An 11,914-nucleotide genomic window follows, 5' to 3' on the forward strand; every position below is an offset into this window, starting at 1 on the left:
CTTTGTACATAACTACAAACAAACATATAAGAGGAAATTTCTTTAACTATCTACTTACCTCATCCCACTTAGCACATAGTGTTTCGTCGGTCTCAGCATCCAGGTCCTTTCGGCATTTATTGAATATGCTTTTGTACTAAAAAAATGTGAAATTAGTATATCTTTTAGTATGGCATTTAAACGAATACTTCCATATCTGTAAGATAAGAAATAGTATATAATTTGCTGTTATATTATCATCGTAAAAAGTTAAAGGATATCACCAAAGAAATCAAGAGGTTAATGTATACCATTTTTAGTTGACCAGAATGAGATTAAAACAGGGGAAAACATAAGCTACCATCGCTGTAGTATTTTTCTTTGAACTGTTTCAATTTTAAATGTGGTGTTATTTAATATTGTTCTAGAATTACAATATTGTTGTACGTTGTTGTATAATGTTGTTACACCATGTTGTTGGTTTAGACAAATTTTGTTTTATTAAGTGGTAGCAACACAGAACAATCTCACTTTACGATCTACAAGACAAAAAATAAAACAAAACATCTTAAGAATACAACACATTTTCACAATAGAATCGGTGTAGATATATTCTATTATTTATTTGAATATTTTCTTACCTCTGCAGGCTCCAACCTCCAGCAAAATTTCAAAGCGTTCTTGATATTCGGGTCTCCACTATCTGTGAAAGATACACATCACAGTTACTTTATGGAAAGACGAAGACTGACAAAGATTAAGACACTGACTAAATGGGAAAATCGTATTTGTTTGTACTATTCATTATACGTTTTTTTTTGTAGACTCTGATTATACAAAAACGTCTTTTTTATTAACATTTGAAATCACTATTTACTATTTATCGTATTTGTCTATAATTTTACAACCAACTATTGTTTTTTCTATGAAAACATACGTCGGCTTTTTCGTTGAAGAAGTTGTGTGTTTTAAATGTTGGTATTTAAAATATATATTAAAAGTTATGAAAGTTTATCTAATAGGTTCTAGTATAAGTTTTGTCTAAAAAACATTTTTACTAAAAAATATATTTTAAGATGTTTGTATTTTATTACATTATGTTCTTCTGAATTAACTTCTATCCTCTATTAATAGAATGATTTCTTAATAAAATATATAGCATGTTAATATTGTAATTCTAGAACAAGATTAAACAAATCGAATATCGGTGTCTCAAATATAAATAATGATCACTTTTAAAGTGAATATAACAATCTTTCGCAAAGAAATATTTACCACATAACATTTGTTCCATCTTGTCGTGGGGTCCATGGGTATTAACACAGACAACAGCAGTCAACAAAATAATAGCGGTAACAAGTTTCATTGTGAAGACGAAAACTTCTCGGTAACAATACTTCTGGGGCGCAGGTCGATGGTGTGTGGATAATGTGCAAATGGTGTGCTTTTATACTCGGTGAATGGTTACGTATACAAACTTCTGCGTCAGACGTTATAATTCACGTTTTCATTGACAGTTTCTAACAACATTATGTTCACAAGCATAGCTAACATTTTGTAGAATGACAGTACGAAAGTAAACAAAACTCAAGGAAAATAATACATCCTTTTTACACTGAGTGTAGTGTTTTCTTGGGAATAATTATAATTTAAGTTTCTGGAAAGACTTTCGAATGGGTAGAATGTATACTTTCAGTGATTTAGAAAGTATAAACTTAAAACGTTAAACGATTGAAGAATAAAAACAGAGAAATATCTCAATGGAAATATTTGTAAACACTGGTTTGAAATATGGGAGAGACAATGGAAATATTTGCTAACACTGGTTTAAAATATCGGAAAGACAATGGAAATATTTGTTAACACTGGTTTGAAATATAGGAGAGACAATGGAAATATTTGCTAACACTGGTTTAAAATATAGGAGAGACAATGGAAATATTTGCTAACACTGGTTTAAAATATAGGAGAGACAATGGAAATATTTGTTAACACTGGTTTAAAATATGGGAGACAGAAAATTTATTTTTAACGTTTTCGCTTTTGTTTATCTCTGGAGAGCATTCTGTTAATCATTATCGTGTTATAAGTTATCAATTTTGTACCTTCTGTACATTTTAATGAACTTCTGATGTTACGGTTTAAAAGCTAAAGCTTATATGTTAAAAGAAGTGTGAAAAAAAATTCTATAACCAAACATTCTTTATCACAAACATTTGGCCGAATGGTTTCCAATGTTTTTCAGCTTTAAACTTTCAAACTGTAATCCTAAAATCCTTATGTTTATAGATATCGTTTCGATTAGACAATTTACCTCTTACTATCCAGCACAACTGACGAGTTCTGGTATTGATTTAATGGATTCTTGATCTGTGACTTTTACGAAACAAAAGATAAGCTTTTCATTTGAAATCTACAGTCTAATGTGATTTTCGAGACAAATAATAATGTTAAATATTTTATATTTATCTGTAGAAGGTTCTTTGACAATCCTAATAGACTTCTTTATTTTGTCGCTTTTCAGTTTTACTTCCTGAGTGGCTCTCTGTTCTAATGTTTTATCACTTTTGCGTACCTCTAGACAGCACGATCCGTGTATAGCAAATGAACTTCTGGTATGTCCTTGATTTTCTTTAGTCTTACATATAAAACTAGTGATGAGAGAAACTACAATACTAAATCCAGAATGTCTGCTAAGTAGTGTAAAAAATTAATTTCTAACATTAATGTCTTGTTGTTGTTGTTTTAAAACTTCCTATATTAATATGAGTTTTTCGGTGTGATTTAAGATCAATGGAAAAATGATACTTATAATTCAAGTGTTAATTTATAGAATAATAAAAAGTTATATTTTATAGTATGAAGCCTGTGTTTTCATATTCTCATCACTAAGAACTGTGAGCGTATAATTAAATTGTTGGCAAAAAAAAAATAATTACAATGAAGAGAAGTTTTTCCCCTCTGTATGGTATATTTTGGAATATCACGGTTAGTCTGTTTATTACTTTGTATTTCAAATGTCCTGGTCACACACGTTTGTCGAGTTGAGCACTAGGTGATAATCGAAGAAGTTATGCTGATTCCTCATGTGAAGACTAGCTTCTCACAGTAGTTGGTGAAAGTTTGTTTATTGATTGTTACCAGTGGACTTCTGGCTGTACGCTGTTCTATTGTTTCCCCAATGATAGTGGTAGCAGCTCAATCTGATAAGCAGTTTCTAACTACAACTTTCTAGAGGTTCTTGCCAATTTTGTTTTTAGGTATTTCAGGGATGCTACCCATTGCCAAGCTACATTGAAATTTTAATTTTAACAGGTTGGCTTCTGTAAGCCTCTTAAATGTGAAAATTCCTACACTATCGAGTCATGAAGCTCCATCTTTAGATGCATTTATGATTCTATATATCTCATTCAAGCTAAAGATGGCTTCCACATTTTTATGTAGTTGTAGCTCTTACAAGGATTATATCTTGAGCCTCTTCTGTATGTCACCGTGGTCATATCTGTTAATGTATCTTCACATAAATGCCTTACTTTGGTCTTTATCTGAACAAAGTGTAATATAGTTATCATAATAAATTACTGAGTTTGTCATTTTTGGGGTTCATGTGAGAGCTATAATCTTATAGAAGTGCCAAAATGAAGTGCTTATGATATTGTGCCTTGCTGCTTAATTCATTCAATTTCAATACCACATGCTTTGAAAGCTGATTGCTTGATGACTGCAGATGTTCTGTTTTATGAAGTTCTCTCCTTCCATGGACAGGCTAGGTCATGCCTTATATTTATCAACTCTTACTGAGCTTGATTGTTTGCTTTCTAGGCTTTGTCAGTATCGCTAGTTCACCACTATGGGCGTTTCTTTTGTAGAAGTTGTTGAAATGTAATTTGGCTTTGCTTAGAAGTGGAGAGATACTTGAGGGTATTAGCACTGCCAGAAGGCTTAATGTGGTTGTATGGCTTTCTAGATTGTTTTATACAAATTTGTCTTCTTACACATCTTACACATCAGGTGTTGACTGCATACATTATGTTCCCTATGCTATATAGATATTACATTCAAGTTGGGGCTAATAAAAGCAAGGTATTCGCAGGAGTTGCTGTCACCTTGGCATTCAGTGTTGTTTCACCCAAGTTCAGCAATATACGTTTGGTAACTATACTGAGGAAATCAAAATGTAAACCTTTACCATTAGTATTTCATCTGCCTACCAAGTGAGATGTTTGGTATTGAAGTTTCCTGCTACTTCCTATGTAGGAGTGTTGTCAGGCAGGAAAGGCAGGAACCTTCAATATTTGGTATGTTCTGGGTCAGCATGTAATAGGAAGTTAAAGCCAGTGAGAGTGAATCCTCATATTTTGAGAGTTTGGTTTCTTGAAAAAGTGTGATGTCATAAAATTCAGGGAACTTTTCGAAGTAGTATTCACTTTCCCTGATTCCCTTGGCATTGTAGTATTCACTTTCTCTGGTCCCCTTGGCATTGCAGTAACCTGTCAATGTGTATTCACGTTCTCTGGTCCCCTTGGCATTGCAGTAACCTGTCAATGTGTATTCACGTTCTCTGGTCCCCTTGGCATTGCAGTAATCTATCAATATGAAACTGGTTGAGCCTGGTCTAATTTTTATAGATATGTTGCTTATCAGCTCAATGTTTAGGCCTCAGTTTCCCTATCATTTTCCTGCTTGATAGTCGTGGTCCTCTGCTGAATGCATAATCTCTGATCCTGCTATGGGCACTTATATGGGTACTGTTTTTTAATGTATCATTGTTGTAAACAATATGTTAACTACTCATTGTTCAGAATTCATTTTTCTAGCTCTGTCTATCCTAACATGACAGGTGTGTGATGACGAGCTATTAGCCTATTAGAATGTGGCTGCCTTTCTTGAAGTGGCTGCACACTGACTAATACCAAATAGATATCCTCGTACCATCAAGAAATCTCCATGACATAAAAATGTCTGCCAATCAGGCCTACATATAACGAGTAACTTGGCATCTGTCTTTTGTTTCCACTCTCTAGTAATAGTGAGACAAAGTATCTTCTCCCTTGGATGGGTTGTCAACATAACTAGTACAGTCTTGTCCAAAATATTTGCATATTTTGTAAAAATACGATGATTATTATGAAGATGGAATACAATACACTTAGCGCTGCCAAACTGAGAAATACATGTTATATTAAACATCTACATATGTACTTTGTATAACGAGACAGGTTTTGTGGACATCATGAACGATTTATTAGAACAGCAAACAATTTTACCAGACACCTGTATAAAGATGTGTAATTCAACGTTTCACCTCTCACTACAAAACCTTACCAAAACGTATATGAGGACAAAATATAACATCAAATTATTGTAAATAGCGTCTGTAACCTTATATCAGTTCATATTAAACATTCAGTACTTCGTTGGTCCTCCTTGTACTCTGATAACCTCCATGAGGCAACGTGGCATATTGTTGATGAGGTTATTAATGTAATTCACCGTGATTTCATCCTAACTTGTCACTAGAAGGCACTGCAACTCAGCTACAGGAGCTGGTTTAGGGTCGTGGTTAGCAATTTACGGCTCAGTTCTGCCCAACAGTTCTTAATGGGATTACAATCTGAAGACTTTGCTGGCCATGGTAATCTTGAAATACCCTCCTGGTCGAGATAATCCTGTACAATATGCGTACTGTGGACAGTGGCATTGTCATTCTGGAACACAAAGTTATTATGAAACCTTGCCCTAGCATATGGTAGAAATATCGTTTCCATGTGATACCGGTAGGAAGCGCCATTGACGTTTTCCTAGAGGGTATGAAGAGCAGTTTTCCACCATGATCAATAGCTGCCCAAATATGTACTGCACCACCTTTTGTGTGTTCCCTGTGTGAAATACAGTCTTCCCTCATCTGTTCTCCAGGCAAACGACGAATACGAATCCAACCATTAGTCTTAACAAGCCCTAAACAGAACTCATCTGAAAAGTGTCCTAACTGTATGTTGACCTACTGTCTTGCCCAAGTAACACGGTGACGGCGGTGAATTCTGGTTAATATATATTTGCTGATAGCCCTTCTTGCAAAATAACCTTGTTTGGTCAGTCTCTTAACCGTTCTTCTGGATACCCTGGAATGAATGTGTTATTGCCATTCCTGTCGTAAGGTGTTGCAAGACATCTTTCGATCTTGACGTATTAACCTGATCAAAACACGGTCATTTTGGGCAATAGTTTTCTGCGTTTACCGGTAGATTTTTCTGGAACAACATTTCCGGTATTCTGCTGAAGTTTCAGGATTCTGAACACAGTACACTGATGGTACCTTACTGTTCTACCAATGTCCGTTTGCTTCATATCATTTCTGTACAGTCGGACAATTTGACGCCCTATAACTTCTGCCACGTGACGAGGCATTACTCTACACCAAGTGCAGAGAAATTGTCTGAACAAAGCATTGATCTGTTTCAAAAAGGATTATACCACAAACACACTATTTTATACAAAACAGGTGTGTATGTGGGTTTTGACGAATAACTGCTCAAAACACCTTATACAGACCAGAATAACAACTCGTACATGTTTTTCCGATCATACGCTACCTTCTCTGTTAATACTCAGGTATTTACTCAATAACCACTCCATGCATTTAGACATTAACATCAATATAGAACAGTATGCAAACATTTTGGCCAAAACCGTATCTGTGGCGCTACCTGGTGTATTTTTAAATCTAAGTTATGATGGTTATTGATCACATATCTAGATGCTGGATTAGAACGGATCTTATCATTAGATTAGTCCCTATCTCAGAATTTTGTATGAACATGTGTTGAAATTGAATTAGTCTAATTTTATCATTAGTGATAATTCTATTATTGTACTTGCAATTCAACTCAAAGTAATTCTAACTGTAATTGAAACAAAACACTAGAGTTAGAATCTGCATATAGTGACGCTGTACTAAACCTATTAATCAATACATGGTAACATTGTAAGTAGTAAAAAAAAACATAAAATACTTTACATTTAACATTCTAACTTGTACTAAAGCCACTTAGTTGGTAACTCTGCAATATACTTAATCTAAACACATGATACATTGTAATTATACATATGTTCCCCCCAGTGGCACAGCTGTATGTCTGCGGAATTACAACGCTCGAATCTGGGTTTCGATACCCGTGGTGGGCAGAGTACAGATAGCCCATTGTGTAGCTTTGTGCTTAATTACAAACAAACTTATACTTCTAACTTAGCAGTTGGTAACAGTTCAATTAACTTCATATCTATTTTTGTGGTAGAATATTATTTATTCAGATATCTAAAAAAAAAGGTAAAAAAATTCCTTCCTACAAACTGTATACCATTATAAGGATTTTAGATTAAATTATTGATGTTTTACACGCTAAATGAGTTTAGCACCGACCAAAACATTAAACGGCGCTCCTCTTTCCAGTTGCATTACGTTTGCTAGTGCGCAGTCATGGTATCGTGGTACTGTCCCTGATTCCAAACCAGCATCTGTAGTGAGACAATCGGCTGGCAGCAATCACTTTACTTGCTTATTTATTATGTTTGTCTTATTTATTTTATTTTAATATTGTAATTTGATATTTTTCATGTTATTGCTATTTTGTATATCCCTTTTTTTACTCCAAGAGCCCAATGCAAATACGACGATTGGTACTATTACTTCTACTACTGTTATACACTTGAGGACTTTGCTCTCGTCCAATAATCTCCTCATATTAATAAGTCTAAGTAGCAACTGTCCTTTGACCTCAAAAACAAAGCCAACATTCTTACATTCACTACGTAAGATATGATATATATTAAATAATATATATGAATATTAGGTCTTAAATGGTTGGTTGGTTGTTGTTAAGGGCAAAGCTACTCAACTGGTTATCTGTGCTCTGCCCACCGCGGGCATCAAAACTCGATTTTTAGCGACGTAAGTCTGTAGATTTGCTGCTGATTCACTGGGGAGGCAGGTATTATATGATAAACGTATATGTACTATAACTAAAATGTTTTGATAATAAAAATTGTTAGAATTAAAATGCTAATATTTATAAATCAATAAACACTAATCTTATGCACAACTATCTTTGAAAAGTCCACCAGTGGGCCTGTGGTGAATTTACGGACTTACAACGCTCAAATCCGAGGTTCGATTCGCCCGTAATGGACACCGCATAGATGCTCCATTGTATAGCTTCGAAAGCTAAAATACAGTTGATATTCTAACACTGGCGGTGTTTACTTTGATGGGAAGGAAAATCTTGAAACCTTTTGGAGGTTTCACAAACTCTCAGTGCAACCTAGTTCACAATGAGAGCTAACCCAAAAATTAAGTATTTTATTCTAGACTGAAACTTTATAATAGTGTCAAACTTTGGCTCAATCTAATAATTAACTATACTTATTTCAATTTCCAATCCCAGATATAAAGACTCAACATGATATTGACTACCACATTGTTGGAGCTAGGTACCAATAACGTGAAACGTTCATTTATCAACATCTTTATTCTCTGTGTCACTTGTTTCTGTTTTCATTTACAATAATGGTTTTTATAAAGTAAAATATTTAAAGTTTCTTATATTCAAAGCTTGTTTTTAATGCCTTTGTAAAAATCCAAAATTTGTTGAATCTCTCGAGTTTTGTTTTAGTGTTTTTAATTAATAACGTTCAAATTATATATATATATATATATAGTGTATTCGTTATTATCATAGAGGTATTTGTTTCACGAAGTTCTTAAAATTCGTTTTCCGTAGGAAGTTAAGTAGAGTTCAAGCACGTGTAAATTGCACAATAGTTTAAGCCGGTTTTAATATCCTGGAAAACGTCTCCTGGCGGATGTTCAAAGCGATAACGAGATTGCTTGGCATCACAAGAACTACCAACAGACTGTAGTTGTTTCTTGTGAGTTGCGTCACTTTGAAAAACAAAACAAAACATAGTGACACCAATATTTTTTGCATGCGTATGATAGTTTCTTCATGAAGTATTGTGAAGAATAAAACTGTGCAGAACCAAATCATTTGCCCTCCAGTGGCACAGCGGTATGTCTGCGGACTTACAACGCTAAAATCCGGGTTTCGATACCCGTGGTGAGCAGAGCACAGATAGCCCATTGTGTAGCTTTGTGCTTAATTACAAACAATTTTCAGACAACCAAATCATTTGAAATATTACGAAAAATTTAGGTCACATATTTTAAATAACATATAAGCAGTTAAAGTGTAATAAATGGGTGTAAAACAATAGTTTAAGAACACCGAGAAAGATAGAAAATATTTTTCTAATACGTTTTACTCTATTCTATTTTCAACAGTCAAGTTCTTCAAAATAGATATGGCATCTAGCCTCTTAGTGTATTTTTAGAACAAAATAGGTTGTCACATAAAGATATAGGTTTTATACGCTCATTTGGTTTTCTGCCTAATTTTCTTAGCAAACGTCCAAATTTTCAACATGAACCACGCATAAAATCCCAATATTATTGGAATCAAAATAGGGTTTATTATTTAAAGCTATACTGTGATACTACGGTCACAATCACACAATCCATATCGCAGGCTTCCCATGCAGTGACTCTATTAAAGCGTATATTTTCAAAATGATGCTATTTTTGTTATAAACATGACATATAAAACCTATAGAAACCTTTACGTTTTCAACCACTCTGAACCACACACGTGTGTGTGTATATTTCTATGTTTTAACACAACTTTGGAAAAAAAGATAAAGGTTTTCAGTGTAACGGTAATCAAACCCTATAACAAAATCCTGATAAACTGGCAAGCACATATTTGAAAAAAATTACCCTGATGTGGGCAACATTGACGTATATAATACGACTTTGCATTTTCTCTTTAAATTATACCACCCTTATTCTTTCATATTTTTTATAGCGTAATCCTCACTACAAATGACATTTATCTTTGTTACATATACACCTTAGGCACGCCACTTACTTGACCACGACAGTTGTAGTGTTGATACTTTCTTGCACGACATTGTTATTTGATCCGGATATTTGTAGTGTGAACTCCATCTTTAAATTTATATCATAACCTCCATCTCCATCTGACATACCACTTGACTTAACTCTAATATTTATAATATGGAAACAACTTTGCATAACCCTAATATATATGCAGCATAGATCTCTACTCCCGATCTTACATGATCCTGATATATGCAGCATGGACGTTATATTACATATTTTATCGTCGACCTTGTGACCCTGTTTTTAAGCAAGAACTTCACCTAACATAACCTTGACTTTTGTAGGTCAAAGCGTACAAACTACTTAGGCTTTAATATTTTTTCATTCTAGAAATATCAAACACTTACCTTTACTCCACTTATGTATATTTTGCTATTTTTCTTATCTGGCAATATAAAATGGTAAAATGTCTCGGTGGTTAATGGTCTTTCTTAAGTTATGTTTTCACCTTGCTACTTCATTCTACTTTTACTTATATACAGTAGATTATTCAGAAAAAATATATGTTAAAGTTTGTGTGTAAGACGTTGATAGAACTTGAATAGAACTTTGTGTTTTCCTGGCAAAGACATGATTTGAGTCCAAAAAAATATTCTCATATAAGTTCTTAGAGTTTTAAAGGAGGAACAAAGAATTGTTTCAGAAAAATAGGCAGTGGAAGGTGTTGAAGATTTAATTTACATGCGTAGTTGCGTGTTTCTTAAAACAGACGTATATATATAAAATGACTTGAAATAATAACGTGAAACTTTCATCATTGGTAACAGTAGTAATTCGTCGGGGAGACCAAGAACAAAGTACAATATCCACTAAAGGTTTCTTTTCACAGAACTCGTGCATATTGTGCACGTGACGGATGTAGTTCACCTTTATTACTGTATTGCTTACATTAATGCATTTTTCTTTTGGTTCAATTCAGTTCTAATTGCCATGCTACCTTTGCTATGTTCCAAGTATGTTACAAAATATGTAACACCCTACTAAGATAATATTTTGTAATAATTAAAAAAGGATAACTTCAACATTTCACATTAACATCCACTGTTGTTTTTGTTTGTTTGTTTTTTCAGGTTATCATCCCATAGCACACAAATAGAGTTACTCCTGGCAACATCCAGCCAATTTTACATTTCCGTGGTAACAAAATGTGAGGAAAAACAACCACATTATTGATCCATTTGTTTTTAATTGAAAAGTTTTTCCAACATGTTATTTCACCTGAAGTATCATTGTGTTAGAAGTACAACGATCACCACCTTTAAATATTACAGTTAACACAGTGTGGAGTAAGTAATCCTAATGGTGGAGTGGCTGATCAATGTGTTGGAAGTACAACATTCACCGCAGTGAAATACTTTAGTTAACACCATGGGGAATATGTAATCTTTACGGGGGAGTGACTATAATAATTGCCTTTAAGAAAAACATTTGCCGCGCTTGGATACTACATTTAACTCTATATGAAGTTCATATTCCTCACGACGGAGTGACTGCTGTCTTGGTGGTATTGTGACTTTCTCTGTGTTATTAGTGATCGCAGGCTTTTCAGTGCTGTTATTGTTACTGCAGTCACCAAAGTAGAGGTATTATAATGGTTGGGGACGGCTTGAATGGGTAATGAAGAAAAACTTTAATATAAGTTTAACATAATATCAAATATACAACGTTTCGTCGTTATCAGGTACACGAGGTATTATGATTAGTGTCACAGAGTACTGTGGTCAACAGTGAAGTGATACTGTAATTACCACTATCTACATACTTAGAAAAGTATGTTAAACTAAGGAATTTTGTTTTTTAACTACAGTTGTAGACTATTAACTACAGTTTGATTATCTTTTTCATAGTGATCGAAACTAGTTATTTGTATAATCAATGAACCAGCTTCACACATTTGGCTATTGTTTGTTTGTTTGTTTG

The 11,914-nt window shown here is 33.8% G+C and overlaps 1 long non-coding RNA gene across 1 annotated transcript; it reads right to left on the reverse strand.

Moving 5' to 3' along the window:
* Nucleotides 1–42: 42 nt before the first annotated feature.
* LOC111085300 lies at nt 43–1,445 on the reverse strand. Its single transcript, XR_002610138.1, has 3 exons — nt 1,255–1,445; nt 621–682; nt 43–136 (listed from the first exon to the last, which is right to left on the reverse strand). It is a non-coding gene; the product is annotated as an uncharacterized LOC111085300 (long non-coding RNA).
* Nucleotides 1,446–11,914: the final 10,469 nt, after the last annotated feature.

Source organism: Limulus polyphemus, unplaced genomic scaffold, assembly GCF_000517525.1.
Source record: "Limulus polyphemus unplaced genomic scaffold, Limulus_polyphemus-2.1.2 Scaffold14, whole genome shotgun sequence".
Classification (NCBI taxonomy): Eukaryota; Metazoa; Arthropoda; class Merostomata; order Xiphosura; family Limulidae; genus Limulus; species Limulus polyphemus.